Source organism: Macaca mulatta, chromosome 7 (genome assembly GCF_049350105.2).
Source record: "Macaca mulatta isolate MMU2019108-1 chromosome 7, T2T-MMU8v2.0, whole genome shotgun sequence".
NCBI classification, from domain to species: domain Eukaryota; kingdom Metazoa; phylum Chordata; class Mammalia; order Primates; family Cercopithecidae; genus Macaca; species Macaca mulatta.
The window spans coordinates 176,020,235-176,046,601 of NC_133412.1; the positions used below are offsets into that span (position 1 = coordinate 176,020,235).

General features: G+C 42.1%; 1 protein-coding gene and 1 pseudogene across 5 annotated transcripts in view; one reads left to right on the forward strand and one right to left on the reverse strand.

Annotated features, from left to right (window-relative positions):
• Positions 1–26,367, forward strand: part of RCOR1 (REST corepressor 1) — a 132,900-nt gene that overhangs the window by 51,000 nt on the left and 55,533 nt on the right. The gene's annotated exons all lie outside the window — the stretch shown is intronic.
• Positions 11,810–12,412, reverse strand: LOC693450 (large ribosomal subunit protein uL23 pseudogene; annotated as a pseudogene).

Genomic DNA, 26,367 nt, shown 5'->3' on the forward strand with positions numbered 1-26,367 from the left:
TCTGAAGTATGTTTTTTTTTTTTTTTTTTTTTTTGAGACGGAGTCTCGCTCTGTCGCCCAGGCTGGAGTGCAGTGGCGCGATTTCGGCTCACGGCAAGCTCCGCCTCCCGGGTTCACGCCATTCTCCTGCCTCAGACTCCCGACTAGCTGGGACTACAGGCGCCGCCACCAAGCCCGGCTAGTTTTTTGTATTTTTTAGTAGAGACGGGGTTTCACCGTGTTAGCCAGGATGGTCTTGATCTCCTGACCTCGTGATCCGCCCGTCTCGGCCTCCCAAAGTGCTGGGATTACAGGGTTGAGCCACCGCGCCCGGCCTTATTCTGAAGTATGTTAATAAAGCTTGAAGGATCAGAGGAAGAGAGTAGGAAAAAAGCACACACATTCTACCAACCTCGCCACATCCATTCAATTAAAAAACAAAACAGGATTCCCTTGGATATTGGAAAAGGGAAGTCAGACGTCAAAGTTGTAGACAGGATTAAGCCACTTAATTTTTCTATTAAATGTACTCTAGAGAGTAAGTTCATGCTTCTCATTTTACTGATGGAGAAACAGTACCATATACTTGGTGAAATTTCTGTGTGCAAGACACTGGTTATTCTGCACTTGTTGTATATAAAGGGCCAAACATTTAAGTTATTGGGCTGTTCCTTCTCATTGGTATTGTGGGGGTTCTTTACTAGCTGTGTTAGGAACTGACTTGAGATATCTTAAACTTACAGGACTTGATTTAGAACCCTTACTCTTAGATGTTAAATATTTGATTTGCTCTTTATTGAATAACTTTATTATCCTTTATTGAATAACTTAATTATCTTATTACTAATAATTCTTGTATTAGACAGTGAGACTTAGATTCAGAATATGGGTATGTTAATGAGAATGTTCTCATTTAAAACACTACTAATTCAGTAGCAGCTAATGAAACTATCATTGTTGCACAGTACATTGTTGACTAGTTAGAAGCATTTGACAGTATGTTTGGAGTATTGCTATTAATAAAGTGTGTAGAATTTGAAAATAGGCCAGGCGCAGTGACTCACGCCTGTAATCCCAGCACTTTGGGAGGCCAGGAGTTCGAGACCAGCCTGACCAATACAGTGAAACGCCGTCTCACACAAAATTAGCTGGGTGTGGTGGCAGGCACCTGTAATCCTAGCTACTCAGGAGGCTGAGGCAGGAAAATCGCTTGAACCCGGAAGGCAGAGGTTGCAGTGAGCCGAGATCACGCCACTGCACTGTAGCCTGGGCAACAAAGTGAGACTCCGTCTCAAAAAAAAACAAAAAAACAAAAAAACAAAAGCCAGAATTTGAAAGTAGCTTAAGAGACTAGAGAAGAAGTGAACTTAATTATTTTATATTTATGTATCTTATTTTTTGGCTTGCTGACCAGAAGTGAATTGGTATGAGTAAGCACACTTGCAAAATAAATGGGTTGTTTATTTATTTATAGAGATAGGGTCTTGCTTTGTTTCCCAGGCTGTAGTACAGTGGCACCATCATAGTTCACTACTACTGCCGGCAACTTCTGGGCTCAACGGGTACTCCTGTCTTGACCTCCCAAAGTGCTGGGATTATAGGTGTGAGCCATGGTGCCCGGCCCCCTAATTATTTCGATAACCCCATAGACCTGATTTCTTGTGGCTGAAGGTCTCCCAAGTTGATTCTCATTAGGCTTTGTAAATAAAAGGAAACTTACACTGGAGGATCTTTATGCTGAGTTGGCTTAGAATAAGTAGAAATTGCTAGAAATGTTTTATTTTTGTTTATTTAATTTGCTAGATCTGCTTTAGATATGAGCCTTGTAACTGAGTTTCTTATAAGTGTCCTTATGATTGAATCTATCCGTGGTGTTTGGATTGATTATTTTAAGCTCCTAATATGTACCAGAACGTTTGCTATTTGTTTTTGTTTTTTTTGTTTGTTTTTTTTTTTGAGACAGAGTCTCGCTCTGTCGCCCAGCCCAGGCTGGAGTGCAGTGGCGCGATCTCGGCTCACTGCAAGCTCCGCCTCCCGGGTTCACGCCATTCTCCTGCCTCAGCCTCCCGAGTAGCTGGGACTACAGGCGCCCACAACTGCGCCTGGCTAATTTTTTGTATTTTTAGTAGAGACGGGGTTTCACCGTGGTCTCGATCTCCTGACCTTGTGATCCGCCCGCCTCGGCCTCCCAAAGTGCTGGGATTACAGGCGTGAGCCACCGCGCCCGGCCCAGCTATTTGTTTTAACCTGCTGTTTAATCTCTTTGAAGAAGGAACTCTTTCCTCCATTTTTATAGAAGAGAAAATTGAAACTTGAAGAGATGAGAGAACTCTCCTTCAGTCTAGGCAGAGCTGGGATTCCATTTCAGGACTGTTATACTACACCAAATAAACGCTTGCTGCGTTAAAGAATGACTTAACAGTGAATACCTTAAGTCTTCATTGCCCAGTTACGTGAATGGAAGAAAGGCTGAGCAGTGAATTACAAACACCCTCTCCTCTACTTGTCTTCTTCTGGCAGTGTTCCTTTACCTAATTCTGTGTCCTCAAACTCCCTGTTTTCTTTAGGTGATTATATTTTTTGTTTCTTTTAAGCTTTCCTATCTGCTCGTTCTTCTGAACAGTTCCCTTCAAATGTTATGCCATCCACCCACATCTGTATTTCAGTATTTTATTGTGTCCTTTCATTGAGACTCTAATTTGGGTGAAAATTCTCCAAACTGCATTTCTTTCTAGCATATTCTATTTTTGTCACCTAGAATCAGCCTCCCAGCTGACTTTTTTCTATAGATATGTAACAATCACCTACTTTAACATTTTCTATCTTCCACTTAACAAAAATATTACCATTGATAAATAATGAATGCTTAGCATGCATAACTGTGCAAATAAACTGGGAGGAATGTGTATCTGGAAGATTTGAGGGGAGTATGGATAAAAAACTATTTGAAAATACCAGCTGTTGAATTTTATAGTGTTACTTATTTATTTATTTATTGAGACAGAGTCTCGCTCTGTTGCCCAGGCTGGAGTGCAGTGGTGCATCTCAGCTCATTGCAAGCTCCGCCTCCTGGGTTCACGCCATACTTCTGCCTCAGCCTCCTGAGTAGCTGGGACTACAGGCGCGCCTGCCACCATGCCTGGCTAATTTTTTTTGTATTTTTAGTAGAGATGGGGTTTCACCTTGTTAGCCAGGATGGTCTCGATCTCCTGACCTCGTGATCCGCCTGCCTCGGCCTCCCAAAGTGCTGGGATTACAGGCGTGAGCCACTATGCCCGGCCTATAGTGTTATTTTTATTTTTTAGTTTTATTATTACTATTTTTTGAGATGGAGTCTCGCTCTGTCGCCAGGCTGGAGTGCAGTGGCGTGATCTCGGCTCACTGCAACCTCTATCTCCCAGGTTCAGGCGATTCTCCTGCCTCAGCCTCCCAAGTAGCTGGGACTACGGGGGCACACCAGCTAATTTTTGTATTTTTAGTAGAGACAGGGTTTCACTATGTTGGCTAGGATGTTTTCAATCTCCTGACCTCATGATCTACCTGCGTCGGCCTCCCAAAGTGCTGGGATTACAGGCGTGAGCCATCACACCTGACCTATTATTATTTTTTAATTGAGGCTTGTTTTACTTTCACCCAGGCTGGAGTGTAGTGGTGCAGTCTTGCCTCACTGGAGCCTCCGCCTCCTGGGCTCAGTCAGTCCTTCCACCTCAGCCTCCTGAGTAGCTGGGACCACAGGCGCTTGCCACCATGCCCAGCTAATTTTTTCTATTTTTGGTAGAGACAGGGTTTCACCGTGTTGTCCAGGCTGGCCTCAGCTTCCCAAAGTGTTGGGATTACAGGCATGAGCCACCATGTGCAGCCTATAGTGTTATTCTTTAGTAGTTCATAAAAAGTTCGTGTTAGATGTTTATAGCAGATAATTACTGTTTGAATCTGTGTCCCCAGCCAAATCTTGTGTCGAATGGTAATCCCCAGTGTTGGAGGTGGGGCCCATTGAGAGGTGATTGAATCATGGGGGTGGATATCCCCCTTGGTGCTATTCTCATGATAGTGAGTGAGCTTTTAGGAGATCTGGTCCTCTAAAAGTGTGTAGCACCTCCCTGTTCTCTCTTGCTCCTCCTCTGGCCTTGTAATATGTGCTTGCTTTCCCTTTGCCTTCCACCATGCTTATAAGTTTCCTGAGGCCTCCCAAGAAGCTGAGCAGATGCCAGCATCATGCTTCCTGTACAGCCTGCAGAACCTTGAGCCAATTGAACCTCTTTTCTTTGTAAATTACCTAGTCTCATCTCAGATATTTCTTTCTTTCTTTCTTTTTTTTCTTCTTTTTTTGAGACGGAGTCTGGCTCTGTCACCTAGGCTGGAGTACAATGGTGTGATCTCCGCTCACTGCAAGCTCCGCCTCCTGGGTTCACGCCATTCTCCTGCCTCAGCCTCCTGAGTAGCTGGGACTACCGGTGCCCTCTGCCACGCCTGGCTGATTTTTTGTATTTTTAGTAGAGATGGGGTTTCACCATGTTGGCCAGGATGGTCTCGAACTCCTGACCTCAGGTGATCTGCCTGCCTCAGCCTCCCAAAGTGTCGGGATTACAGGTGCGAGCCATTGTGTCTAGCCAGATTTTTTTTTTTTTTTGTAGCAGTGTGAGAACAGACTAATACAATAACCATCATGTAAAATATAGTTTCCATTTTGAGCCAGGCACTTGGGTAAAAATGAAGAGTAGGTAAAAGACAAGATGTAGTTCTAATTTGAGCTTGTCATTTAGTAATTGAGTAATGCCGCATAATGGCTGTGGGTTTCCGATGACACACACCCTTTTGTGATGTGGGTGGCTTAGGGAGTAGTGTGTTTGTTGGAACCACAGTTCTCTGCAGAAGGAATATGATCAAGTCTGATCTTTGTAACTTAGAATTAATGAGGCCTGTCTGACACCTGTTCAGCACTTTGAGAGGCAAAGATGGGAGGATTATTTGAGCCTGAGTTTGAGACCAGCCTGGGAAAGATAGTGAGAACCTGTCTCTGCAAGAAAATAAAGAAAAAAATTGTTAAAAAAAAGAAAAAAATAAATAAAATTGGTGGCCACATGTCTTCCCTTTGTTTTTTTTTTTTTTTTCTTTTCATTTTCTTTTCCTTTTTTTTTTCCCCCCCCTTTCTTTTCTTTTTTTTTCTTGAGACAGGATCTATTCGTCACCCAGGCTGGAGTGCAGTGATATGATCAAGGCTCGCTGCAGTGTCAATCTCCTGGGCTTAAAGGATCCTCCTGTCTCAGCCTCCCAAGTAGCTGGGACTGGAGGTAGGTGACACTATGCCTGGCTCATTTAAAAAACTTTTTGTAGAGATAAGGTCTTGCCATGTTGCCCAGGGTGGTCTCAAACTCCTGGCTTCAAGCCATCCTCCTTCCTCAGCCTCCCAAAGTGCTGGGATATCTGGCATTAGCCCCTGTGGCCAACCTTTTTAAATTTTTTTTTTAAAGCTAAATTTTGTTGAATATTTGGATAGGCAATACAGGCATGTGTTACAAAATTAAAAGATGCAAAAGGGTTATGCACAAGAGAAATAGATTTCTTATGCATTCCTGGCCTTCCATTTTCCTTTCCCTGGAGGTAAACGGTTTTCTGACTTCTTTTGTACAAGGATTCTGTTTAAATACTAGAGAGTGTCTGACCTGTTGTACTTTACTTTAGAATGGCAGGAAGCTGAATGATTCATGGGCATTTTTCCCTTTGTGAAGCTCATTGGCATTCCTTCCTCTCAATACCTTAACTATGGCGTGTTATATAATTTGCTTTTGTTTTTGCTTTATCACAGTCTTTTCCTATGTTTTTTATAGTCTTAATTTTTTAAGCACTGATTTAGGTATCTATTAATAGTTTAGAAAGTTGTGAAGATTATAAGCTCATGTTTGTGAAAGTGTCTAGCACATAATAATAGGTGATCAATAAATATTTCCTTCTAGCTTGTCCGTCCCCTACCTCCCACTGGTTGTATGTGTGAAACAAAAAAACGAAGGAGAAGGCCAAGCATGGTGTATAATCCCAGCACTCATGCCTGTAATCCCAGCACTTTGGTAGGCTGAGGTGAGTGAATTGCCTGAGGTCAGGAGTTCAAGACCAGGCTGGCCAACATGGTGAAACCCCGTCTCTACTAAAATTACAAAAATTAGCTGGGCGTGGTCACAGGCGTCTGTAATCCCAGCTACACAGGAGGCTGAGGCAAGAGAATCGCTTGAACCCGGGAGGTGAAGGTCACGGTCAGTGGAGACCGCGCCACTGCACTCCAGCCTGGGCAACAGAGTGAGAGTTTGTCACCAAAAAAAAAAAAAAAAAGAAGAAATAAACCTATGAACCGACTAATGCAGTGGATTCCAAAATTAAGATTAAGCTTGTATAACTTGTGATGTTTCTTGATGTACCCATTCATTTGAGTGGAAACAAATCCTTTTCATTCTTTGAAATCACTTTGCTGAGATGATTTTTTTTTTTTTTTTTTTGAGACGGAGTCTTGCTCTGTTGTGCAGACTGGAGTGCAGTAGTGTAATCTTGACTCACTGCAACCTCCATCTCCTGGGTTCAAGCAATTCTCCTGCCTCACTCTCCTGAGTAGCTAGGATTATAGGCACATGCCACCACACCCGGCTAATTTTTGTATTTTAGTAGAGATAGGGTTTCACCATGTTGGCCAGGCTGGTCTTGAACTCCTGACCTCAAGCGATCCACCTGCTTAGCCTCCCAAAGTACTGGGATTATAGGTGTGAGCCACCATGCCCTGCAAGCTGAGACATTTTTAAGAAAATTTTTCTGTTTTTTGTTTGTTTGTTTGTTTTGAGATGGAGTCTTACTCTGTCACCCAGGCTGGAGTGCGGTGGTACTATCACTGCAACCTCTGCCTCCTAAGTTCAAGCGATTCTCCTGTTTCAGCCTCCTGAGTAACTGGGACTACAGGTGTGCCACCATGCCTGGCTGATTTTTTGTATTTTTAGTAGAGATGGGGTTCACCATGTTGGCCAGGCTGGTCTTGCGCTTCTGACCTCAAGCGATCCACCCACCTCAGCCTCCCAAAGTGCTGAGATTACTCCCACAGCGCCTGCTCAGAAAAATTTTCTCTTCTCTTCTCTCCTCTCCTCTCCTCCCCTCCCTCCGCCCTCCTCCCTCCTCCCTGCTCCCTCCTCCCTGCTCCCTGCTCCCTGCTCCCTGCTCCCTGCTCCCTCCTCTCTCCTCTCTCCTCTCTCCTTTTTCTCTTTTTCTGAGACCAGGTCTCGCTCTGTTGCCTAGGATGGAGTGCCCTGGCACAATCTCAGCTCACTGCAACCTCCGCCTCCCAGGTACAGGTGATTCTCCTGCCTCAGCCTCCCAAGTAATTGGGATTACAGACGCCTGCCACCACGCCCAGCTAATTTTTGTATTTTTAGTAGAGATGGGGTTCATCATGTTGGTGAGGCTGGTCTTGCACTTCTGACCTCAAGCGATCCACCCACCTCAGCCTCCGAAAGTGCTGGGATTACTCCCACAGCGCCTGCTCAGAAAAATTTTCTCTTCTCTCCCCTCCCCTCCCCTCCCCTCCCCTCCCCTCCCCTCCCCTCCCCTCCCCCTTCTCTCTTCTCTCTTCTCTCTTCTCTCTTTTTTCTCTTTTTCTGAGACCAGGTCTCGTTCTGTTGCCCAGGATGGAGTGCCCTGGCACAATCTCAGCTCACTGCAACCTCCGCCTCCCAGGTTCAGGTGATCCTCCTGCCTCAGCCTCCCAAGTAATTGGGATTACAGACGCCTGCCACCACGCCCAGCTAATTTTTGTATTTTTAGTAGAGGTGGGGTTTCACCATGTTGGTGAGGCTGGTCTCAACCTCCCAACATCAGGTGATCCACCCGCCTCGGCTTCCCAAAGTGTTGGGATTACAGGCGTGAGCCACTGTGCCCGGCCTTCCTTTTTAAAAAGGTTTTTCTGACCAGGTGCGGTAGCTTTAATCCCTGTGTGTAAGACCAGGCACGGTGGCTCATGCCTGTGATCCCAGCACTTTGTGAGGCCAAGGTGGGCAGATCACTTGAGGCACAGGAATTGCTTGAACTAGGGAGGTAAGAAGTTGCAGTGAGCCAAGATCACACCATTGCACTCCAGGCTGGATGAGACTGAGACTCTGAAAAAAATAAAAATAATAAAAATGGTGTTCTTACATTTATGACTTGAGTTATGGAAAGTTTTTAGAGTGTGACTTTTTTCTTAGGAACAGGATGGCTACCTACCTACCCCCAACCCTTTCGTGTATGCTATGGATTATCAGACCCCTCACTTGGGTTCCCCTTACATCACCAAGGTGTGCTTGTCAGTACCAAGAAACCAACACTGATACATTACTAAGTTCCACATTTTATTTAGATTCCACTAGTTTTCCCATTAATATCCATTTCTGTTTTAGAATCCAGTCCAGAGTACTGTATGCATTGCATTTAATTATGATGTCTCCCCAGTTTGCTGTTTTTCACATGATTAGACTAGAGTTATGCATTTGGGGAATTCATATTGTTGGAGTGGTGGGGGGTGTAGTGCATGCTACACCATGATTTATTGCTGATAATGTTAATCGTGGCCAAGGTTATGTTTCTCTACTGTATACACTCACCACCTTCCATACTTATTTTTTTGGAAACAAGTTAGTAAGTCCAACCTACACCTTCCATACTTATTTTTTTGGAAACAAGTTAGTAAGTCCAATCTACACTCAAATCAGGGGGATTTAAGCTCCATCTCCTGGAGGGGAGTGGGGAATATTTACATAAATTACTTGAAATTCTCCCACAAGGAAGCTGCTTTTTCTAGGGAAGGTCTTTGCCCATTATTCTACTGGCTTACTGGACTTCTTATTTGACTTTTTAAAAAGAACCTCTTTAGATAAGACCTCCATAAATACTTGGATAAATTACTGCAATTTTATATTTGCTTATGAACAAGTGGAGTTTTGTTGATGCAGGGTTGCATGGCCTTCACTATCAAAACAAATGTCTCATCTGATCAGCGTTTGTAAATAGTGAGGTACCAGCATCATTAGGGCTCATAAAGTCTTCCATTTTTATTTTGGCTATTCTGGTGGTGCGTAACATAATACTAACAACAATAAAAATTCATCTTATTTTACTGGAAATTCCTACAGAGTGACAGAATACCAGACAAGGAACCAATTCTGGCACAGTTACGTGTCAAACAAGAAAGCTCTGGGAATGTAATAATGTAATACAGTGTGATCGAGAGAGCTCTGGGCTGGAATAGGCATGGGGTCCTTGACACCATCACCTCTGCCAAGACACTTCATGTGTATGGTTTCCCAACCTTTAAGTAAACTCTATTTGTGAAGTTCTTTGTATCTTTAATAGTTTCTAGAGTTGCTTGAATTTGGGAGAACTTCTTGCAAGGGTAATGTGAAGTAGTGTCACATGGACAGTAACGGAGAGGTATCTCCTGCTGCCATTTATATAATAATTTTCAATTTGGAGGCAGAGAGAGGAGGCAGAAAGTTTGGTAAGGACATTATTACAACCTGAATAAGCCACTTAGAGCCTAGATCAGTGTTTGGGAATGTAGGAGAAGACAGCCATAGTCAAGAAGCGTGAAGTAGTTAATGTTGAGTTGTTTTTAGGTGGTTTTTCTGTTCTTTTTACTCCAAACACTGACTTTCATAATAAAATAAATAATCTGGTGAGTCGCATGCTCATGGTGTGCTGAGGCATTTAGCTAAGCACTTTATGTATGTATTATCTCATTTAATTCTGTCACTATGGGGTAGAGATTGTCTTTAACCACCGGTTTCAAACGAGAAAGCCCTGTTTGAAATCATTTTTCCAGTGTATTTAAATTTTGTAGGTGCACACCTAGAATTTCAAACTGATGGTCTGAGTTCTGAGCCCATCTGTTTAATTCATCCTAGTGGGTTATCTTATGGATATGCTGATTTTAGTAAAGCAACTCTAAGAATGTGATATACATTATGAGTGATACTTGTGGTTTGAATTTTTTTTTTTTTAACAACATGAAATTTTGAAGATATTTTGCATAGATTTGCTTTTGGGTAAAACTTTTTTTTTTTTTTTTTTCCATATCTTCTGTAATTAATTTCTTTTTCCCCCCTTTTGGGATGGGGTCTTATTCTGTCACCCAGGCTGGAGTGCAGCTTGATATATAATCATGGCTTACTGCAGCCTTGGACTCCTGGGCTCCAGCAATCCTCCCACCTTAGCCTCCCAAGTAGTAAAAGTACAGGAGCGCAACATCATGCCCTGTAGAGACGGAGTCTTGCTGTGTTGTGTTGCCCAGGCTGATCTCTTAACTGCTGGCCTCAAGTGATTCTCCCCACTTGGCCTCCCACAGTTTGATTAGAGGTGTGAACCACCGTGCCCAGCCCAAATTAACTTTTTAACCTATTCTAAATCAAGAAGGAAATAGATGTGTCTTTTCTGGGACTAGTAATAAGAAATTGATAGCATCTGATTTTTGGCTGTTGTTAAAAAGTGTGATTATTACCATACTGGTAGGCTAAGAAAGAGATTGCATGGTAAGTTTCATCCTTTCATCTTCAAACATAATGTTATTAAGGATAGAGATATTTCCTTAGTATGGGGTGACTTGTGTAAATTACTATCTCATAAATTGGTTCAGATTAGTTTTTAAAAAGGGTAAAATTGTATATTAGTGATACTGCTCAGCTCTTTTTCAAAGGGATAAACCACTGTGAAGAGAGAAGGTTGGGGTAGAAGTCTAATAAAATCCTCACAAATCTGGATTAGTAACAGAAAAGTCAGTTATAGGCCAGGTGTGGTGGCTCATGCTTATAATCCCAGCACTGTGGGAGGCTGAGGCAGGTGGATTGCTTGAGCCCAGGAGTTTGAGACCAGCCTGGGCAGCATGGTGAAACCCTTTCTGTACTAAAAGTACAAAAAACAAGCTGGGTGTGTAGTCCTAGCTAACTTGGGAGGCCGAGGTGGGAGGATTGCCTCAGCCCAGGAGGCGGAGGTTGCAGTGAGTCGAGATTGTACCGCTGCACTCCAGCCTGGGCAGCCGGGTGAGAACTTGTCTCAAAAAAGAAAGAAAGAAAAGTCACTTATAATTATGTGGGCTTTAAAAAACCTGACTGATAGTGCTCTGTTTCTAGTTTCACCAAAAGATAGGTAGTGATTCCATCCTCTTTCATGAAACTACAGTATGTCAGTGACTTTCTGTTCTCAACATTTCAAAACCTTGTAAGACTCAGAGGGAAAAAATAGTTTCTCAATAAGAAAAATTTAGTCAACAGTGTAATTATGTATTAAGTGCTTTAGGAAAAGCAGTGGGGGAAAGTATTTCCTAGAATATTAGGTCTCTCATTAGAGGTGAGCAGAGGGAGTTCCTTCAGAACAGGACAGGCATATCTGCAGGTGAAGTAGGATAAGACTATATCCTACTTCACCTATAGCATATGTAGTTATGCTTATGGAAACATAATTTGAATTGGACATGAGTTTTTGTTTGTTTTGAGGCAGAGTCTTGCTCTGTTGCCCAGGCTGTATTGCAGTGGCACGATCATGGCTCACTGCAGCCTTGAACTCCTGGGCTCAAGGAGTTCACCCACCTCAGCAACCCAAGTAGCTGGAACTACAAGTGTGAGCCACAATGCCTCGCTATTTTTTTTATTTTTTGTAGTGACAGGGTCTCACTTTGTTGCCCAGGCTGGTCTCAAATTCCTGACCTCAAGCAACCCTCCAGCCTTGGCCTCTCGAAGTACTGGGATTTCCAGGCGTGGGCACCGCGCCCTGCCTGTGAGTTGTTAGATTAGGTGATTCTGTAGTATGCAGCACTTTGTTGTCATTTGCATGTTGTACTTTACGTATGGTTTTCCCAAGTCATTAAATGTACATAGTTCTGCAACTTTTTATTTTTATTTTTCTGGTGAAAAGATATACATATATTTAGAATTAGCCAGCTGGACTCAGTTTAGATGATCCCAGTTTTGTTGGCAACATCCCAAGCATCATAATCAGGAGCTGGTTGAACGTATGCCTCCTTCTCCCTATCAGGCTGAATCAGGGAGTTGACCATGGCCACATCAGGGTCACATAGCTTCTTCACAGCCTGTTTGATCTGGCGCTTGTTGGCTTTAACATCCACAGTGAACACAGGTGTGTTGTTGTCGTCTCTCTTCTTCATGGCAGACTCAGTGGTCGGCGGCAACTTGATGGTGGTGTAGTGGTCAAGCTTGTTTCTCCTGGGGGCGGTCTTCTGAGGATATTTGGGCTGCCCCTGGAGTTGCAGTGTTTTGGGCTGCTGGAAGGTGCGTGATGTGTGGATCTTTTTTTTTCAGCTGTGGATGCCTTTCAACACTGCCTTCTTGGCCTTCAAAGCCTTTGCTTTGGCTTTGGCTTTGGCTTTAGGAGGGGCAGGAGCTTCCTTCTTTGCTTTTGGTGCCATCTTGTGAAAAGGGCTCTGTAGCTTTTAATGTGTACAGTTTCCACAATACGGTTGTACCAGATTATGAGATTATGTTGGACATTTGAGTTCTTTCCAATTTATTGCTGTTTTCAGCAGCATTTGATGAATAACTTTGTAGGTAAGTTTTTGCATAGCTTTATGAATATTTTCTTTTGGGATAAATTGCTGGAGGCTTGGGTAAACTTTGCCAAACTACCCTTCAGAAAGCCTGAACTTATGTACAGTACACTTATGATACGGTTTGGCTCTGTGTCCCCACCCAAATCTTATCTTGTAGCTCCCATAACTCCCACATGTTGTAGGAGGGACCAGGTGGTAGATAATTGAATCATGAGGCCAGCTCTTTCCTGTGCTTTTCTCTTGATAGTGAATGAGTCTCACGAGATATCTGATCGTTTTACAAAGGGGAGTTTCCCTGCACAAGTGCTCCTCTCTGCCTGCTGCCATCCATGTAAGACCTTACTTGCTACTCCTTGCCCTATGCCTTGACTGTGAGGCTTCCCCAGCCACATTGAACTGTTAAATCCAGTTAAACTTACTCTTTGTTTTGTAAATTGCCCAGTCTCTGGTATATCTTTATCAGCATTGTGAAAACACACTAATGCAACTTCTCTCATCATTTTTACTGGACAGGGTTTCTGTGTTCCCTTCTAACATCCTGTTTTGCCAGACTTTTGCAAAGAATTCCATATTGTCTTTTTTCCTAACTCAACCTTTTATAAGGAACTCTTACAACATTAGTGTAAAGGTGTGTCCTTAGCTGGTGGTACAGTAGTTAGAAGTTTTCTTTGGGTCATGGTGATGTTGGGAATAATTGTGTTATAGGATAATCTGGGCCCTCTGTATTTCTTAAGATTGTGGTGCCTGACCATCAGTCAGACTGTAGCTTCAGGGCTTTTGTTTCTCTTGGATTGCTTGGTGGTGAAATGTCAATACAGCCTTGTCCATTCTGATTAGTGTGTTACATTACTGATAGGACAGTGTTAGGAGAAATAGGAGAAACCTGAGCCTAAAACATTTCACTGTGAAATTAATTGGTCTCTGAAGTGTTTTGTCTTTGTTTTGGTTTGAGGATCATATGTGGCTAAATTACATTGGTGGTAAATGATAAGCTTGTTATATTGATAACATGGAAGAAAAGTGTTTGTGGTTCCTCTTAGAGAAAATCGATTCCCAGTCCAAGACACCTGTGAGTCCAAGAGAATGAGAGAAGATGTTATTAGTTAGAAACTGACTATACAATTGCAGTTTCTAGTGCAGAATTAACTTCAGTAGCATTTGATTAGCATCTAACTTCCTTCTTGGGGAATCAGAAAAGGGACATAGATTAGGCTTTAGCTGAGCTCAGATTACTGAACAGTGATTGAGCCAGTTCTATTATTTATTTTTATTTTTTGAGACAGAGTCTCACTATGTCACCCAGGCTGGAATGCAGTGGTGCAATCTTGGCTCATGTCAACCTCTGCCTCCTGGGTTCAAGTGATTCTCATGCCTCAGCCTCTCCAGTAGCCTCTCGAGTAGCTGGAATTATAGGTGTGAGCCACCACAGCTGGGGTTTTTTTTTTTTTTTTGGCATTTTTAGTAGAGCCAGGTTTTCACCATGTTGGCCAGGCTGTTCTTAAACTCTTGACCTCAAATGATCTACCCACCTCAGCTTCCCAAAGTGCTGGGATTACACGTGTGAGCCACCATGCCTGGCCTTGAGCCAGTTCTAAGGGAAATTATTCATTTATTTTTGTCAGCTTGTAATATTGCAAATCATAGTATTTTTGAAATAACCTACCCATGGGAATAGAGTTTATGCCCTTAAAGGGGAGAGTGCTATTATAAAGAAAGGTACAAGAAGAGAGGGAGTGGGTGGCATTCCAGAGATCAGGGCTACATGAGTTGCTGCCCAGCCTACTTGGTTCTCAAATTTGTCTGTCTGGATTGCTGTGTTGAAGGAAAGGGAATAGAACAATGTACTCTCTTTCTAAAATTTTTCATTAATTGTTTACCTAACCTATGTTATGCATATTAATTTACTTAACATTTACGAAGTACTTATAATATGCTAGACACTGAAGGTACCAAGGTCTGAAAGATGTCAAATAAAAGAGGAGAAAGGAAATAATAATTGCTATTATTGATCAGGTATTAAGTACAGACAGTTCTTGACTTAAATGGTCAACTTAGGATTTTTCAACTTTTTTTTTTTTTTTTTTGAGACGAAGTCTCGCTCTGTCGCCCAAGCTGGAGTGCAGTGGCGCGATCTTGGCTCACTGCAAGCTCTGCCTCCCAGGTTCACGCCATTCTCCTGCCTCAGCCTCCCAAGTAGCTGGGACTACAGGCGCCCGCCACCACGCCCGGCTAATTTTTTGTATTTTTAGTAGAGATGGGGTTTCACCGTGTTAGCCAGGATGGTCTCAGTCTCCTGACCTCGTGATCCTCCTGCCTCCACCTCCCAAAGTGCTGCGATTACAGGCATGAGCCACCACACCTGGCTGGATTTTTCAACTTTAAGATGGTACAAAAGTGCTACACATTCAGTAGAAACTGTATTTTGAATTTGAATTTTGATCTTTTCCTTGGCTAGCAGTATGTGGTGTGATATCCTTACATGAGATATTCAGCGCTTTTTTTTTTTTTTGAGACAGAGTTTCACTCTTGTTGCCCAGGCTGGAATGCAATGGTGCAATCTCACTGAAACCTCTGCCTACCAGATTCAAGTGATTTTTCTGCCTCAGCTTCCCAAGTAGCTGAGATTACAGGCATGCACCACCATGCCCGACTAATTCTGTATTTTTAGTATAGATGGGGTTTCTCCATGTTAGTCAGGCTGGTCTCAAACTCCTGACCTCAGGTAATCCACCCACCTCAGCCTCCCAAAGTGCTGGGATTACAGGTATGAGCCACCGCACCTGGCCTCAACACTTTTTTTTTTTTTTTTTTAAATCAGTCTTTGTTAGATGGCCTTGCCCAACTACAGGCTAATATAAGTGTTCTGAGCATATTTAAGGTAGACTAGGCTATGATGCCCATTAGGTTAGGTGTATTAAGTGCGTTTTTGGAGTAAAATATTTTCAATTTGTGATGCATTTGTCAGGACTAACACTGTTGTAAGCTGAGGAGCATCTGTATGTACCCGGTACTTACTTAATAGGTGGCCTTTCTAATCCTCATAGAAACCCATGCAAGGTAGGCATTATCCTCTCCATTTTTCTTTAGGATTAGTGAAGCTAAGTAGCTTGTTCATCATCACTCAACAACAAAGTGGTTATAATCAGATTCAGGTCCACTATGGGACTGAGTCCCAGATGTGAGCTCAGATCCTGACCAGTGTTAAGGATCTAAGTGCAAGTGACTTAACTCCTCTTTTCAAATGTGGACTACAACAGTTCTTATCTCATAGGGTTTTTTTGGTGCATGTTATGTGACAGATAGGTGAAGTGGTTAGCCCAGTTACTGGCACATAGTAATAGTTAATATGGCCGGGCGCGGTGGCTCAAGCCTGTAATCCCAGCACTTTGGGAGGCCGAGACGGGCGGATCACGCGGTCAGGAGATCGAGACCATCCTGGCTAACACAGTGAAACCCCATCTCTACTAAAAAATACAAAAAAATAGCTGGGCGAGGTGGCGGGCGCCTGTAGTCCCAGCTACTGGGGAGGCTGAGGCAGGAGAATGGCGCAAACCCGGGAGGCGGAGCTTGCAGTGAGCTGAGATCCGGCCACTGCACTCCAGCCTGGGCGACAGCGCGAGACTCCCTCTCCAAAAAAAAAAAAAAGACAGGACGAGATGAGAAACTGTGAAGTTGGAAACTGAAGGTTAATGGCGGAAGGGCTGGAGAGCGATGGATTTGAGAAAAATTGAAGGGATTAGTGGATGGGGCTCAGTGGGTTTTGCAGGGTGTGTGTGCTCGAGTGCTATTAGCAGAGGAGGGGACTCCAAGATGACTTGCAGCTGTATCGCTGGGAGTTGGTGACTATACAGGTGATAGTGTTAATTTTTTTAGATAAACAAGAAGAAACAGCTTCTTGTTGATAGTGGTAAGGGTGAATGAGAGGACGATAAGCTGTGTCAGGATGCTTTTTGAGTTCTTGCCTTATATGTGTATTCTGTCTTGAGATACAGATTTAGAGGTCATTACCATAATAAATGTGGTTTGAGAAATTTGCAGTGTTAGGTGTTAATGGCATAGGAAGAGTAATTAATACCAGATGAAAAAGAGGAACCCAGGGAACCCTGATGTTTAAAATAGTGGTAGAGAAAACATGGGGAAAGGTAAACTTTTGTTAAAATCTCTTACTACCATTCATGTGGCCGTTTAGTTCCTCTGCATCACATCTTCTCTTCTGCTCCCCCTGGAGGTGTGAAACACTATCCCGAAAGACAGAACACACTATACATGTTTAGAACATTTCTTCTGAGGATGGTTACTGCTGTGGTGATGCAATTACTGTTGTGGTGATGCTAATGAGAATGAATCTTGCTAAAATTAAGACTCAAGACAGCTGAAGACCTATGGAATCAATTGACCAAATAGCACTACTTCAGGTCAGGTAGGTAGTGGCAGTACAAGAGTGAAGAATGGATTCTTTGTTACCAAGGAATTATCTATCTAGTTGGGTATTTACTGGGTAATACAATACAAAATAAGCAATGGTAACTGGTTATGTGTATGTCAGTTGTGGCATGATAGTTTCTACCTCAGCTAACTGCTGAAGCCCTTTCTGTCTGTCTTCTCTCCCTGTCCAGCTCTGTTCTTGCCTGCCTTTTTATTTTTTACACTCCCTCTCCTTTTTGGGGGTGGGGGTCTAGTGGGAGTATACATACCCCTCATTAACCAACTGCGATACAAGTTTTTAAAAAAAGTTTCTGTTTTTAAAAAACAAGTGAATAGAGCATTTATTGTGGAGGAAAAAATTTTCAAATAAAAAAATCTGTTTAGCTTTTAAATTTTTGTGAAATCGCTAATCTTTGAGAGGAAAAATGTTTTCCCATAAATTCAGGAGAACATGAGATTTGAGTTTTTAGGGATTTTATAACATGCTTATATTTATTGTAGATTTTAATTCCAGAGAGCTGGTGATTGGAAATTATGGGCCTATTTGTTCCAATGTAAACTTTTAGCATTTGAAAAGGAAGTGATTAGAGAAGAGAGAACCAGACAGTAGGTATATGCTTTTTAGAAAGATACAGATATTTAATGTAATCCCAGCACTTTGAGAGGCCGAGGCTGGCAGATCACCTGAGGTCGGGAGTTTGAGACCAGCCTGACCAATGTGGAGAAACCCCGTCTCTACTAAAAATACAAAATTAGCTGGACGTGGTGGCACATGCCTGTAATCCTAGTTACTTGGGATGCTGAGGCAGGAGAATCGCTTGATCCCGGGAGGCAGAGGTAGCAGTGAGCCGAGATCGCGCCATTGCATTCCAGCCTGGGCAACAAGAGTGAAACTCGGTCTCAGGAAAAAAAAAAAAAAAAGATACTTTGGTATTTAAATACCAAAGTTGCTTCTGACTTCCTCATTTTATAGAGCGTGAACTGTTGTCAGTTGAGAATTCTTAAGCCATGTAGCTTAAGTGCTAAAATACTTAATGGATATCATGAGGAGGAAAAATGTTCTTTAAAATCTAGGCTGTGTAGCATAATGGTTAACACCACCAACTCTGGCTTCTGCTGTTTTCATCCCTCTTCCTTAAGCTTCGACTCTCAGCTTCACTGCTCATAGGCGTGATGTTGGGCAGCTTGCTTTGTCTCTCTGTGCTTTAATTTTCTCATCTGTAAAATGGATTGTTGTAAGATTGAAATGAATTGAGGCCTGTCAAAGTACACAGTGCCTAGCACATAGTAAGTATATGTAACTGTTATAGCAATAGTAATCATATGTACTCTTGCCATTCCCTTTGATTTGTATCTTTTTGATTACCCAACATCAGAAGCAAACAATTTTGGAGTCACAAAATGTTTTTTGGTCCCTAACATAATTAAGTTAAATTTACTCATGCTTAACATCTTAGGATATAGTGAAAGTATGGGTGGCCAGTTCATACATTTAGGAATAAGAATTTACCTTTTTTTTTTTTTTTTTTGAGACAGAGCCTTGCTTTGTACCCCAAGCTGGAGTGCAGTGGCGTGACCTCAGCTCATTGCAACCTCTGCCTCCTGGGTTCAAGCGATTCTTGTGCCTCAGCCTCCCAAGTAGCTGAGATTACAGGCACCCGCCACCACTCCTGGCTAATTTTTGTATTTTTAGTAGAGATGGAATTTCACCATGTTGTCCAGGCTGGTCTTGAACTCCTGACCTCAGGTGATCCACCCATCTTGGCCTCCCAAAGTGCTGGGATTACAGGTGTGAGCCACCACGCCCAGCCCTATCTTATAATTATTGATAGCAAGAAAAGCATATTCACCATTTATTTCAGTTCTGATTGTTTTTGCTGCCACTTCTGTGTTTATCCATTTGGCCATTCTCTTTCTTGTCTTCATCTTTCTGTTCTGACTTCGGTCATTGAGGATATGGTTGGACCCTGAATGGTAGAAAAACAACTCCCTCTTCCCCTCCACTCCACAGATCTAACGTGATTTTTTAGGGTGTAGGGGAGAGGGTGCTATGAGAACCTAAGCAGGTGTTCTAATGGCCGTGGAGTAACCTGTCTTCTCTTTCCAGTTAGTTTCTGTGTTTTATTTGTTTGTTTTAAAGAGACAGGATCTCTCCCTGTTGCCCAGGCTAGAGTGCCTCAGGGTGATCATAGCTCACTGCATCCTTGAACTCTTGGGCTCAAGCAATCCTCTAGCCTCACCCTCCCAAGTAGCTGGGACTACAGGTGCTCACCACCATACCTGGCTAACTTTTAAAAACTTGTAGAGATAGGGTCTCACTGTGTTGCTCAGACTGGCCTTGAAATTCTGGCCTCAGCTGATCCTTCCACCTCAGCCTCCTGAGTAGCCTTGCTTTTAAAATAACAGCTTTACTACGATAAAATTAACAAAACATGCAGTTCACTTATTTAAAATATGCAAGATCCAGTGGCTTTCGGTACATTCAGTTGTGCAGCTCTCACCACAAATCAAATTTAAAACATTCTTATCATCCCATAAGGAAATGCTGTACCTGTTAGCAGGGGCTCCCTGTTATTTCCAAATGCCCCACAGCCTATGGCAATCACTAATCTTTCTGTCTGGACGGTTCATGTAAATAAAATCATACAATAGACTGGATTTTTGTGCATGTGACTGACTGCTTTCACTTAGCATAGTGTTTTCAGATTTCATGCTGAGCATGTGTTAGTATTTTATTCCTTTTCTTGGCAGTATAATGTTCTGTGATAGACATACTGCATTTTTTTATTCAATCATCAGTTGATGGGCATTTGGGTTGTTTCTATCTTTTAGCTGTTGAGTAATGCTGCTATGAAAATTTATATACAAATTATTATGTGGACGTATGTTTTTAGTTTCTTTGGGCTGTATACCTCGGAGTGGATTTTCTGGGTTATATGATAATCTTTTGAGGAATGGCACCATTTTATATTCCCAACATAAAACAGGCAAAAGAGCAGAATAGACATTTCTCCAGGGCAGATACTCAGATGGCCAATAAACAACCAATATGCTCAACCTCTTTATTCAGGGAAATGTAAATCAAAACCACAGTTAGAGACTACTTCACACCTGCTAGCTAGAATCAAAAAGTCAGATAATAACAAGTGTTGGTGAGGATGTGGAGAAATTGAAACCCTCATACCCTGTAAGTTGCTGTTGTGCTTCCAAACAGTTGACAAGTAAAATATGACATTGTAGAGTGAGAAATAGCTCAGAGTTTCAGAGTAGAACTGAAAATATACTAGAAGAGTATTTTCCTTACTGTTGGACTAGATGATTTTAAATTTGAACACAGGTAGCATCAAATCATACAGTGAAGGATTTCTCTGTCATTCTTAAAGTTTTGGATATATACAAGCAATGTACACAAAATAGTATTTGCTTAGCACTGGGATTTGCAAAGAACAGTGAAATATTATAATGTTACAAAGCAAGATCATTCTCTCTTTAAATGCCTGTTAATCTGGTTTTAAGAATATCTTCATTGTACACATCTTATTCTTTAAATGTACCCTATAACTGATAGTACCAATTTTATATTTTCAACATTCAAGTTATGATGTTATACATTTCCTTTAACTTGCTTTTTCTATTCAGACTGGTTGATAGCTGTAGATCTGATTTTGTTTTCTGTATTTAATTCCCTTGAAGTCACATACCACGGTTTATCCAATCCCTGTTGATTTTTTTTTTTTTTTTTTTTTTGAGACAGAGTTTCGCTCTTGTTGCCCAGGCTGGAGTGCAATGGCATGATCTCGGCTCACCGCAACCTCCGCCTCCCGGGTTCAAGTGATTCTCCTGCCTCAGCCTCCCTAGTAGCTGGGATTACAGGCACGCGCCACCATGCCCGGCTAATTTTGTGTTTTTAGTAGAGACAGGGTTTCTCCATGTTGATCAAGCTGGTCTTGAACTCCCGACCTCAGGTAATCCACCCGCTGCAGCCTCCCCAAGTGCTGGGATTACAGGCATGAGCCACCACGCCCAGCCCCTGTTGATGTATTTTAAAGATTTTCCTCTATTTTGGTCCTGTAGACAATTCTGTAGTAACTATCTATGTTACTGTGTAGATAGGGTTCTTTCAGATAAACAGAACTACTAGAATATGTATGGGTGTATCTATGTATACATATATTCAGAGATTTATTTTAAGGAATTGGTTTATGTAGTTGTAGGGGCCTGACAAGTCTGAAATCTGTAGAGCAGGCCTATAGGAAGGAGTTAGGGCCTCAGTCTCAACTTCTGGAAAAATCTCAATTTCTGCTCTTACGACCTTCAGGTGAACTGGATAAGGTCCGCTCATATTATGGAGGGTAATCAAGTGATTATAGATGTTAACCATATCTACTAAATACTTTTCACAGCAACACCTAGATTAATGTTTGATTAAATAACTGGCTACTAGAGTCTAGCCAAGCCGAAACAGAAAACTGAGCAACATGCTGTCCTTCCATGTGCACCTCTTAAAGTCTCTAGACCAGAGACTTTCAGACTTTAAAAAATCTCCACCAATAGTTTATAAACACATGAAACCATATGCTGATGTTTTCTGTTCCTTACTCTTTTTTTAAAATGCTGATTAGGAACCCAAAATTCAATGTGAGTAGATTTGACCAGCAGTTTGAAAAACATTGCATATATATGTAGTCTAGAAATGGAAATGCTGGCTTGCAAGGTATCCATACGTCTACTTTACTATACATTGCCTGTTTTTTCTCTGAAGTAGTTGAACCACTGTATAGCCCCGCTAGCCATGTAAATAAACCTTTCTTTTTTCTTTTTTTTTTTTTTTTTGACGGAGTTTCGCTCTTGTTGTCCAGGCTGGAGCGCAATAGTGCGATCTCAGCCCACCGCAACCTCGACCTCCCAGGTTCAAGCGATTCTCTTGCCTCAGCCTTCCCAAGTAGCTGGGATTAGAGGCATGCGCCACCAAGCCCGGCTAATTTTGTATTTTTAGTAGAGATAGGGTTTCTCCATGTGGGTCAGGCTGGTCTCAAACTCCCGACCTCCCGACCTCAGGTGATCCGCCTACCTTGGCCTCCCAAAGTGCTGGGATTACAGGCGTGAGCCACCGCACCCAGCCAATAAACCTTTCTTACCCCCTTGATGGCGACTGGTAATTGCAATTTCCTTGTAGACCTAATTATTCCAGATAATTTTTTATTTTTTAAGGGCTTATTTTTTAAGGTCTTTAAAACTTGATAAAAATCAACTTTAAACAAAAGTTTAAAGAGTCCTGCGGGCCGGGCGCGGTGGCTCAAGCCTGTAATCCCAGCACTTTGGGAGGCCGAGACGGGCGGATCACGAGTTCAGGAGATCGAGACCATCCTGGCTAACACAGTGAAACCCCGTCTCTACTAAAAAATACAAAAAAACTAGCCGGGCGAGGTGGCGGGCGCCTGTAGTCCCAGCTACTCAGGAGGCTGAGGCAGGAGAATGGCGTAAATCCGGGAGGCGGAGCTTGCAGTGAGCCGAGATCTGGCCACTGCACTCCAGCCTGGGCGACAGAGCGAGACTCTGTCTCAAAAAAAAAAAAAAAAAAAAAAAGAGTCCTGCCTGTGTTAGCACCTTCAGCAAATATTAGTATCTACCCAGAAATTAATGGCATTTCTTTGTTTTTATTGTATTTATATTTTTATATATTATATATATTTTTTGATTTACGTGTAGCAAAACTGAATAATTTTTGCTGCACTTTTTTGTGAGAGTTAAGATGTGTATACAGTACTCTGTCCTTATCCATGAAAGGTATGTTTCAAGGCCCCTGGTGGGTGCCTGAAACTGGGTAGTACTGAACCCTATATATATACTATGGTTTTTCCTATGCATACATACCTATGATAAAGGTTACTTTATAAGTTAGACACACTGAGAGATCAATAATAAAATAGAACAATTATAGCAATATGCCAACATCACCAGCACTTTGGGGGTGTTAGTAAGTAAAATATGGGGGACTTGAATGCAAGTGCTGCGATGCTGTGACCGTCCATCTGGTAACTTAAGATGGCCGAGTTACTGATGGGCACATAGTACCTCCAGAGGGGATGTGGTGCACAAAGGAATAATGCATGTCCCAGGAGGGACGGCACGAGATTTCAGCATGGTAATCAGAATGGGGCACAATGTAAAATTCAGGAACTGTTTCTGGAATTCTCAATTGAATGTTTTCAGACCACGGTTTATCATGGGTGACTGAAATCACAGAAAGCAAATGCTGATGGGGGCACTACTGGAGTTTCACATAACACCACACAATTAGGATACCAAAGAGCTCCATCTCCTCCAAAAACTCTCTCACACTTTCTTTTTTTTTTTTCTTTTTTTTTTTTTTGAGGCGGAGTCTTCACTCTGTCGCCCAGGCTGGAGTGCAGTGGCGCGATCTCGGCTCACTGCAAGCTCCACCTCCCGGATTTGCGCCATTCTCCTGCCTCAGCCTCCCGAGTAGCTGGGACTACAGGCGCCCGCCACGGCGCCCGGCTAATTTTTTGTATTTTAGTAGAGACGGGGTTTCACCGTGTTAGCCAGGATGGTCTCGATCTCCTGACCTCGTGATCCGCCCGCCTCGGCCTCCCAAAGTGCAGGGATTACAGGCTTGAGCCACCACGCCTGGCCTCTCACACTTTCTTAACCTTCCTCACACTTCTAGCCCCTGGAAACCCTGGATCTATTCATTATCCCTGTACTTTTGCAGAGTGTCATATGAATGAACTTGTACTGACTTCTCTCACTCACTGTAATGCTTTGGAGATAGGTCTGTGTTGTTGCATATATTAGTAGTTCACTATTTTTATTGCTGTCTACTGTTCCAGTATATGGGTGTACTACAGTTGGTTTATCCATTTGCCCATGGAAGAACATCTGAATATTTCACAGTTTTTGATAATTGTGAATAACGCTGCCTATGTGTGCCGGATGGTTTTTTTTGTTTGTTTGTTTTGTTTTTTTGTTTTTTGTTTGTTTGTTTTTGTTTTTGGCACTGAGTCTCGCTCTGGCGCCCAGGCTGGAGTGCAGTGGCGTGATCTTGGCTCACTGCAACCTCCACCTCCGGGCATTTCTCCTGCCTCAGACTCCCGAGTGGCTGAGTCTACAGGCACACACCACCATGCCTGGCTAATTTTTGTATTTGTAGTAGAGATGGGATTTGACAATATTGGTCAGGCTGGTCTCCTGACCTCAGGTGATCCACCCGCCTCAGCCTCCCAAAGTGCTGGGATTACAGGTGTGAGTCACTGCTCCCAGCCTGTGTGCAGGTTTTGCTGTGAACATAATGCTAATTTTGTAGGGTATATGGCTGAACAGTGGGGTTGCTAGATCAGTCATTTGGTAACTATAATTATGTCTTTGTAAAAAACTGCAAAATTTTCCCAGAATGGCTTTATAATTTTGCATTTACACCAGTAGTGTATGAGAATTTCAGTTGTTCCCGTTCTTGTCAGCTCTTTGTATTGTTGATGCCTTTTATTTTAGACAGCCTAACAGGTAAATCATGGTTTCTCATCATGGCTTTAATTCACATTTTTCTAATGGCTAAAGATGTAGAGCATTTTTTCGTCTAATATGCCACCTTTATATCTACTTTGGTGAAGTGACTGTTCAAATCGTTTGTCCTTTTATTAAAAAAAAATTGTGTCATTTTCCTTATTGTTGACTTTGAAAGTTCTTTATGTATTCTGGATACAAGTCCTTTGTTGCATATGCGATATGCAAATATTTTCTTACAGTCTGCAGTGTATCTCAACAGTGCCTTTTGCAGAGTAAAAGTTTTAAAATTTTATTTAAGTATAATATACCATTAAAAAATGTTTGGTGGATTGTGCTTTTGGTATTATATCTAAGATGTCCTTTCCCACCCCAAGGTCAAAAAGATTTCCGTGTGTTTTTCTCTAGAAATTCTATAATTTTTGAGTTTTACATTTAGTTCTGTTGTCTGTTTTGAGATAATTTTGAGGTATGGATCCAAATTAATTTTTTAAAAAATGTTTGTTTTGTTTTTGCATGTGAATATTCATTTGTTCCTGCATCATTTGTTGAAAAGATTATTATTTTTGGTTTGGTTTTGCCTTCATGCCTTTATGGAAAATCATTTGATCCTGTATGTGTGGTTCTGTTTTTGGATTCTATTCCATTTATTTCTCTCTCTCTTTTTTTTTTTTTTTTTTTTTTTGAGACAGAGTCTCACTCTGCCTCCCAGGCTGGAGTGCAGTGGCGCGATCTCAGTTCACCGCAAGCTCCGCCTCCCAGGTTCATGCCATTCTCCTGCCTCAGCCTCCCGAGTAGCTGGTACTAAGGAGCCCACCATGACCCCCGGCTAATTTTTTGTATTTTTAGTAGAGACAGGGTTTCACTGTGTTAGCCAGGATGGTCTCGATCCCCTGACCTCATGATCCGCCCACCTCGGTCTCCCAAAGTACTGGGATTACAGGTGTGAGCCGCCGTGCCCAGCCTATTTCTCTATCTTTATGCCAATACCATACATTTTTGATTACTGATTTTTTATAATTAGTCTTGATTTAGATAGTGTAAATCTTCCAACTTTGCTCTTTTTCAAAATGGGTTGACTGTCTCAGTTACCTTGCCTTTCTTTATGAATTGTAGAATATTTATCAATTACTGCAAAAGAATGTGCTACAGTTTTGATTGGGGTTGCATTGAATCTTTAGAGCAGTTTGGGAAGAATGCCTTCTTAATAACGAGTCTATATCTATGATATATTTCTTCATTTTCTTAGATCATCTTTAGTTTCTCTCAGCAGTGTTTTATAGTTTTCAATGTACACATCTTACTTTATCCCTAAGTTATTTCATATTTGATGCTAATGATCTTTAATTTTGATTTTTTAATTGCTGGTATATATAAATAGAATTGATTTTACTATTAATATTATTTCTTACAACCTTACTAAACTCATTTATTCTAGTGCCATTTTGTAGATTCTACAAAATGTAGATTTTCTACACAGACAGTCATGCAGTTTTGATTGTACCTTTCCACTGTGGATACCTTTATTTTTGTTGTACTTTAGACTTCTATTGGAAATATAGCAGGACTCATTTGTCTTTGTATTCCGTTGGGGGTCCCTCCCCACACATACTTTTGATGACTTTCGTTTTAGGTTATGTGTAGCATTAGCATTGTTCTGAAAGTCAGAACTATGTATATATCTGTAAAAAAGGTAGGCTGGGCGCGGTGGCTCAAGTCTATAATCCCAGCACTTTGGGAGGCTGAGACGGGCGGATCACGAGGTCAGGAGATCGAGACCATCCTGGCCAACATGGTGAAACCCTGTCTCTACTAAAAAATACAAAAAAGTAGCCGGGCGAGGTGGCGGGCGCCTGTAGTCCCAGCTACTTGGGAGGCTG